The sequence below is a fragment of the Thunnus albacares genome, chromosome 9 (assembly GCF_914725855.1).
Source record: "Thunnus albacares chromosome 9, fThuAlb1.1, whole genome shotgun sequence".
Lineage (NCBI taxonomy): Eukaryota > Metazoa > Chordata > Actinopteri > Scombriformes > Scombridae > Thunnus > Thunnus albacares.
The window spans coordinates 32691336-32699755 of NC_058114.1; the positions used below are offsets into that span (position 1 = coordinate 32691336).

General features: G+C 39.8%; 1 long non-coding RNA gene across 1 annotated transcript; it reads left to right on the top strand.

Moving 5' to 3' along the window:
- Positions 1-6358: 6358 nt before the first annotated feature.
- LOC122989346 lies at positions 6359-8096 on the top strand. The gene is made up of 3 exons (XR_006405035.1): positions 6359-6872; positions 6949-7005; positions 7817-8096. It is a non-coding gene; the product is annotated as an uncharacterized LOC122989346 (long non-coding RNA).
- The last annotated feature ends 324 nt before the right edge of the window (positions 8097-8420 follow it).

Below are 8420 nucleotides of genomic sequence, written 5' to 3' on the forward strand. Positions count from 1 at the left end.
ACATTTCTTTCTCTGTATCTTCTTAAACGTAATACAATAGTTTGCTGAAAGTGGAGCATAGCATTGGTTCAGGCAGAGCACTGAAGTCACACTTATTTCAGCTGTTCTCAGTATGCCTCACAATCACTGACTCATCCACAGCTGTGTGGCTGCTACGCATGTAACTACAGTTCTACAGATGATACCCAGACCTCCAACCCCTCTGCATCTGAGGTGCCGGCCGTGCAGGAGCCTGGAGGCAGTGATCGATCCATTCAAAGGATTGGCAGGTCCTCTGGTAGCCATGGTGAGCTGTGATATGAGCAATTTGTATTCTTAATTTTATGTTTTTAACTATATTCATGTAGTTCAAAGAGAACTTTTTACTCAGGAACAAACTCGCTTTCTAATAATGGGAAAAACAATCACTTTGCTAAAGAGGGTGAGTTTCTGACACTCAAATCAAAACAACTCCCTCAGTAACAAGACACTAGAGTGTGTTAGTACTGCTAGATTTACAAAATGAGGGGCCAAAAAACAGGGAGCAAATCACCTGTTTCTGTAATGTATCACACCAAAGCACCTCTACAGCAATCACAACAAAAGAAGATTACCTGCAAACAGTCGCTCTTTCCATCAAAGCTAAGGAGGAACACACTTTAACGAGCAAAACCACTCATCAGGAAGGACTAAAATAACTGTAATTGAAAAGTTGTCCCTACCAATAACAGAAAAATACTGCAAGTACAAACATTTAGCCGAGCGACAATAAGCTATAAAGGAGATCCGACAATAGGCTCCTCTTAAAAAAGTAATTTACTTCAAGCTAGCAAAGGGAGGCCACACTTACCTTGTTATCCTAGCTTCAGAGTTGGAAAAGACGCCTGTCATTAGCCTATCCATAATGTAATGGGTAAAAACACTGGTCTAACAACTCAAGAGTTACAGATTAGCCATGATTGTCTAATTGCAGCCCTTGGAGGATGAAACCGTAGCTCCAACCATGTGGTTACAGGGCTTCTAGCAAAAAGTCACTAGCTGTTGTCTTTCTTTGATTCAACCTGCATTCCTGGATTACCTGCTGCAAGAAAATACAAGGGACATCTTTCATGATGACATGGGCTTATATACGCTATGTCATCCCAGGTCACATGTGACTTTATTGATACTCGACCTATGCGAGCTGTGCGACCTGAAACAGATAACATCCAGTGTTAAGCACTGCCTCTGGCGGTCAGAAAGAATGAAATAGAACATACAATCACATTTATGAAAAGTGTATATCAAGACATTTTAACCTGACACTGTCACACTTCACTCAGCCAATCTCTTGCCAACAGTTTTCTGCTGGCCCAACCTCCTCCTTATGTGGTATTTCATATTGTAACTAAGATTTGATGTACAGGTGTTCATTAAGGGGATTAGCTCTCTAAGCAGAATCCTTGTTGCTGCTTGGATTCTTTGAGAGCTCCGTCAAACAGCAGAGCCTTTTCCACCAAATCTAACTGTATAACCATTTGCTGTAAATGGTCATTCCTTGATGTGTCTCTGAACATTCATTTTGTACATACATGAATATACCTGAAAATATTAGCTGGGTTATAACTGTGGTCATTATACCTCTTCTTCCAGGTATTGGCAAGCTAGAGCGAATTGTGGTATTATACAGTATTTTGACAATATAATAGTATACAATACAACATATAGCTGTAGAGCATATTGTAGCTATGCTCGATGACTATACTTCCATCATTCGAACTCAACAAAACCAAATAGTTTAACATAACAGAATAGGCAAAACGCCAACTCTGTTTTAAAGAAAAATAGAAGTTTAAAGGTCGCCAATTTTCCAAATTTACACAGTGACCAAATTAAAATCTACAATCCAAGCTAGACTTACCCAATCCTGTGACATGTCATAAAGAAAGTCAGTAAGTAAAGTATGTTTTATGGTGGTGCACTCAATCTAAAAGGGAATAAGGAGAAAAAAAGGTCACTAATTTACACTCAGGATGTCCAATGAAGTAGTTTAAAATGCGTGGTTTTGTGTGTCCAAAGTGGAGTCAGTATGCTCTCCTTTATATTCAGTGAGTTTCCTTCAGGTGTTTCCCAGTCTTACGGACTAACGTTGGTCTGAAGTTGAATTGATTCGTCATACTTCCTCATCAATGTCAGTCCCTGAGCTGTCCTCCCTACAAGCCTGACACAGCTGGGATAGGTCATCTGCAAAAATAATACAGGCATGTAGTGTAATGCCACTACAGACACTGCGTATTTCATTTACCTCATAGAGTATACCTGAGTTGTTCAGCACGAACACTGCAATGTCCAGCCTCAAAGTGGCTACCTCCTCCTGGTGCACTGGGAACTGGGCATTTTTCCCCAGCAAGATTTGTTCTGCAAGCTAACAAGTTTGTGATAAGTATAGAAACACATATTGACCGCAGTTTGCTTTATTTAACTTTATTTACTTTACTATTTGTAAACTTTAATCACGTAAGAGCCTTTTCAAATCATCAGGGACTTCACAAGGACAAGTAAATGTTGACCTAGTTACAGTAATCATCAAAAAATAACTGAATGTGCTCTGTATTGCTCATTTGACAGGATAAAATTTGATTTCTAATGTATGACAATGTAACCTATTTTCAGAATATCATTACTGCTTTCCAGTTATTCTGAGTGCTAGGAAATACTTCAATAATGAAAACAAAATATATCTTTGTCTTGTGCCATTGAATTTGCCCACAAGACCATTTGATTGTGGATGGTAGGGAGAACACAGGCTTCTTTCAATGCCCAGCCTTGCACACAAGACATAGTTTGCCTTGAAATGTTTCATTGAACAACAATAATAAGTGAGCACTGGCACTGTTACTTATTGGGGATTCATAATGCATAATCACTATACCTTGCTAAATTTACAATGCACAATGTAGTACAAAGTGGAGTGGTGATACACAACAAGCTGGTGCAGCTCTGTGGTAGTGGCCTCTAATTTACGGTCAAGTCCCACTGGAAACAAACAAATTCTACATCATTAACTCTGCCACTTCTCGCTGGTCATTGTGGGCTTGTTGACACTGGCTAAAAAGGACGCTGATTGTGTAGACATCTCACTGCTTTGTCTGACAATTTGCGCTACTTTGTGTTTGTGTGCCAAGCCATATTTCTTTTGTCCATGACCTTGTTATCTGTTTGGGCATCTTCCCATCTTCCCATAGTCTTCCCTGGTCCATCACCAAGCCACTTTGTCAGTTTCACTGCATCACGTCTGGGAGAGTTTTGCACTCATTAGCATTAAGTTGAGAATATTTTCACACCGCTGGTCAGTCCTGCGTTACCTGGAATCCCACATTGCCTTGTGAAGTATTTCCCTTGCATGCCTTAGAAAATTGGTTTGATTTCACATTTAGCACATAAAAGTTCAAGGCCTTGATTTCAATGTAATCCCCCCCGCCCCCCCCAATATTTGTAATTGACCAGGCAACTAACCATGCTTCATGTTAGTGAATGGTGAACACAATAGCTGCAGAGACATGAGAGCAGTGACACTGCAATGACTGGTGAGATTGTAAGTATTAAACATTGTTGTACCTTAAAATAACTACTAGGAACTTCATTTCATGTTGATTTTGGCTCCCCCTGTGGACAAAAGCGGCAGTGTTTGAATGAATGAAGATTGCATTTCCCATGAGAAGGGAGTGAAAGACAACAAACAGCTGTTTGCAGGATGCATAGCAATGAGATATTGTATCTATTTGTGGCTATGTAAGATTTATCTGGAGTATGATGATGGTGAAACAAAGTCAACTGTGTTTTAGTAATGTTCATACACCTAGGGTACATGTAAACCTATAACTAACAGAATTAGTTGCTCGGTAATAATCATTACGTGGAGAAAGCTAAAGATATCAACGTTCTCTAGTTATGTTATGTCTTCATAATAATAGGCCAACAGTAAGATATAGCTTGGTAGCAAGGCCAACATAAAATGTTACATCATAAGCCAGTTGTATTACAGTAACGTCCACCGTGACCACTTCCATGGAGTGTACACAGCCATTGCATTATGAACTAAGATGTAAAATAACAGCCGTAGGCACAGGGGTTCCTCTTTATTTTTCATTGATTCATTTAAACCATACAAACTCAAACTAAATTAGTTAACAATTATCTGCCATTATTTCACAGACAATCTTCCAGTCTGCGTGCTGTAAATCGTTTCAGCTGATTTTGCAGGGAATTGGACTGGGGACAGGCATTTAGAATAACTACTGCATATTTCATAACCAGTTAAAGACTCCTTGTAGCTGCTGTAATTATTTCAAAATTCTTTCCAGTGAGAATTTTAGAATTTCTTGCAACCCATGCACTGCTAAAACATGCTGAAGAGAAGCAAGCAGCAGCTGCTCCACTGGAGTTCAGTTCAACGATGATGGCAGAAAACAGCAGCTTTATGTTTATGTTTAATTATTATGTTTAAAATCAGATGAAATAAGTGGAGTTTAACTCACTGACATCCCGATAGTTGCAGCAGGACTAAATGTAGAACCTGCCTCCAGATTTCAATAAAAACCCCCAGTTTTGGAGAAACTTTCCACAAGAAGTTTTAAGATCAATTCCTGGCTGATATGTACTTTTGGAAAACTAAACTCACCTCAGTTTGGATGTTATTGATTATAGAAGAGGCGGGCAGGACGGTAGTGAAAATGGTACTCTGTATTTTGGACATTTTGAAAAATTAATGCCGTAAAAGAGAACAAACTTTTGGCCTGCATGATTTAGAACCTTGACAGTAGGAAGCAGCCATAGGAAGAGACACATTGTGTTTTAGATGCCTAACAAGACTGGAACAAATACTGAAAATATATGTTACCGATGTACCAGAGACTAATACTATTTACTGTCAGTGCAGGTCATAAAGCCTGCCTTATTAAAACATGATAAACAATGACCATTTCAGCATCAGTGCAATAACTGCTTATTACAATAAAAAGATGTATCACAGGTAACATCAAAATTCTAATCTTTTTTGTTAACAGCATCTTTTAATGACCTTGAGTATTTGTAAGAATTGTCATAAAAAGAGCTTGACAAGCTGTATCTCCACAGTGATGGCCCAGTCTTTATCATCAGCCCAATTAGATAAGCTATTATGCAAAGCTGGTCCTGTGTAACGATAAACAGGGCCAGTTGTGATTCCCACTGTTTCTCCAGCTTACTAATTGAGTCTGTCTGATGAGCCTGATTAAACTTCCTGTCTGTCAGCTGAGGTAGCCTGCTGTTCTCTCCTCCTGTTTATTGTGTGTGCACTTTGTGTTTTTCTGTAATATCTACATTAAAGTCCCCCTCCACTCAATCTGATGTTGTTCTCTTCTCTGTGCAGAATGATGTATGTGCAGAGTTTGTTTTCACATTCATCTACTGAATTAAGTAAGTTTCTCTGTGCTCACCTAAGGTGTGTACCTATGAGTATGATTTGTGACATCACAACTACTTTGAAAGCAATCATGGTCCAGTATGCAACTTACACAAGTGTGATGTGGAAACTTGAAGCCTCCAGTGCACAAACTCTTAGAATGGACTTTTCAGTGAAGTAGGAGATATCTTGTGCCCAGCAGAACAACCTTTGAATATAAAAATACTTGCATAGTCTGGGTTTAAATTTCTTCTCCCATAAAGTCCTTCAGAGCATATTTTAAAAAGGCTCTAATTTGAGTTTTATAATCACATTTCTTAACAGTATGCCTTTGTTTTTCTTTGATATTTATGTTTGTATATTATTTAGGTCGAGGTAATCGATAAGCACATATTAGCTTTTTTCCTCTCCCTGCACACTGATTTGTTTCTAAATGTGTGTATTTATTTGATTTTTAACCTGTGCAAATAAACTCAGTCTGTTATAAAATATCCAAAATACCCTACCTCAAGTACTGAATCAGCCAATGGCAGGCCTCCAGAGGATTTACAGTGCTGCTTGAAAGTTTGTGAACCCTTTAGAATTTGTTCTATTTCTGCATAAATATGACCTAAAATTAAATCAGATTTCCATTTACATTCTAAAAGTAGAGAAAGAGACATCAGATAAACAAATGAGACAAAAACCTTGCATTTGTTCATTTATTTATTTAGGAAAATGATCCAATGTTACATATTTGTGTGTGTCAAAAGTATGTGAACCTCTAGGATTATCAGTTTAGTTGAAGGGGAAACTAGAGTCAGGTGTTTCAATCAATGGGATGACAGTCAAGTGTGAGTCTGGGAGGCCCTGCCTTATTTAAAGAAGAGAAATCTGAGTCTTCACTATCAAAGTCTGAGCTTCACAACACAGGTTTGTGGAAGTGTGTCATGGCTCAAACAAAGGAGATTTCTGAGGATCTTAGAAGAAGAGTTGTTGATGCTCACCAGGCTGGAAAGGATTACAAAACCATTTCTAAAGTGACTCCAACAGTCGACTGTGAGGCAGATCATGTACAAATTGAAGACATCCAACACCATTGTTACCCTCTGCAGGATTGGTTGAACAACAAAAATCACACCAAGAGCAGGTGTGTAATAGTCTGGGAGGCCACAATGGACCTGACAATGGAACTGACGGGTAACGTCAAGGAAACTAAGGGAACTATGGGAACGGATTATTGCACAAGTGAGGTGGTGTACATTAAGAAGAGAAGGGGACTGAGCACTGACCCTTAATGTAGCAGAATGGAAATGTATTCCAGTCTGGGTTGAGCAGGCCTGTAGTCTCTTAGCCTCTTGATTACTCGTCGATCTCGAGCCAATCATTGTCTGTGGTCACCCTATAAAGGCAGATAGTTGTTTTCGGGGCGCTCCCCTGACGCTTAACGCACGCCCTGCCTCCGTTCACTGGACTTCCGCAACTGCTGCAGGTGTGAGAGTAGTTTCCATGCTGGTCCTCAAAGCTTGCTCCCATGCTGTTGCTTATGTTAGTTTATGGTTTTGTAGATCCCGCCGTGGTGACTCACCCTCCTCAGAAGTGATCCCTTCATTGGACTGCTATCGGTAGGTTCACTTCTCTCTCGCACCGCAAATTTTATTATGTTGCGTGTAGTGAACGGGTGTTTTGCTTCTAGGTCCCCGTATGTAGTAGCAGCATAAGCTCCATAGACGCTCTCTCTCTCTCTCTCTCTCTCTCTTCCTGAACTTACAGACACTGCCTGATTGGTATGTAGCCTATTATGGCGTCAGGTTCATCTTTTTGGCAGCTGTCATTCTCGTTTTAATTTGATTTTTCATTATATATTACAGGACTGTGGGCTCTGGCCAGCCGTATAGCAGCTCACCCGGGAGCTGCTGCGGCCATTGTTGCCCACTGCAAGAACGCTGCTGCTTTGCCTATAATTAGCGTTAACAATCATTGTCTTTGTTTCGATTCGTTTGGTCGGGTCTGCTGCTGCTGCATTGAAGGCGGGCAGTACCGTGACTGGTACTCTTTTTAGCTGAGTCGTTTTAATGGTGTGGGTGTGAGTGTGCGTAGTGAGCGGGGGGGGGTTTTCTTTTTTGTTGTCATCGTTTGCTTATTCTCAGTTTTGCTTAGTTTGGTTCATTCATTTGTTTATTTGTTTTAAACTTTATGGTTTATGTAATGGTTTCATATTATTAATCTTGTTTACCTAGTTTATTTTTTTATTTGTTTATCTTTTTCTAGTTAGTGGTACAAGTACAGGGATTTTGTTTCTATGCCCTGTAATGAATATTGTTTGGTATTGTTTATTTAGTTTAGTTTTGTTTGTTAGTTTATTTTTTTCTTTTTTTCTGGTTTTGTTTGTTGGTTGAAGACTTTATTGATTTTGTATCCCTTTTTATTTTTCAGGAGCTGAGCGCCCACGGTGGTGGGGTTGGTGACTGTAGATGATGGTTCCTCCTTTTTCCTGTGTGCTGTGTTTAACTGAGCATCCCTGGGTTTGACCCTTCAAGAGTGTGTGTGTGTGTGTGTGTGTGTGTGTGTGTGAGAATGTGTGTACACGTGTGATTCGGGGTGACTCTCTTCTGGACACCTCTCCTACCTCCCCTCCACTGGTGAGCCTCGGCCCTGAATAATTCCCCTGCCCCTCTTTTTAATACCTGTGTGATCAGTATGTTTAATAATTGTTTTTTTTTACTAAATTTTGCTATTGTTAAAAATAAAGAATTGATGGTTGCAACCACGTCTCTCGCTTCTTGGTGTAACGAACCTGATTGCCTTTTGAGTTAATGGTACTGGTCTGAGGTAACATTTGTCCCTAGGTAAAACCCCCAGGGTTGTGTAGTTGGATTCTTTTGATAACACTGGTTTGTGCCCTTCAATTCCTTTTCCTCTTGCCACATTGAGAAACCCCTGTGGAAAAACTGTACAGTTTGGACACTTCTCCTCTCGAAGATACTCAAAAATATCTCCCTGAGAGATAGGACATGAATGAATAGGGCAGATCCTGAGA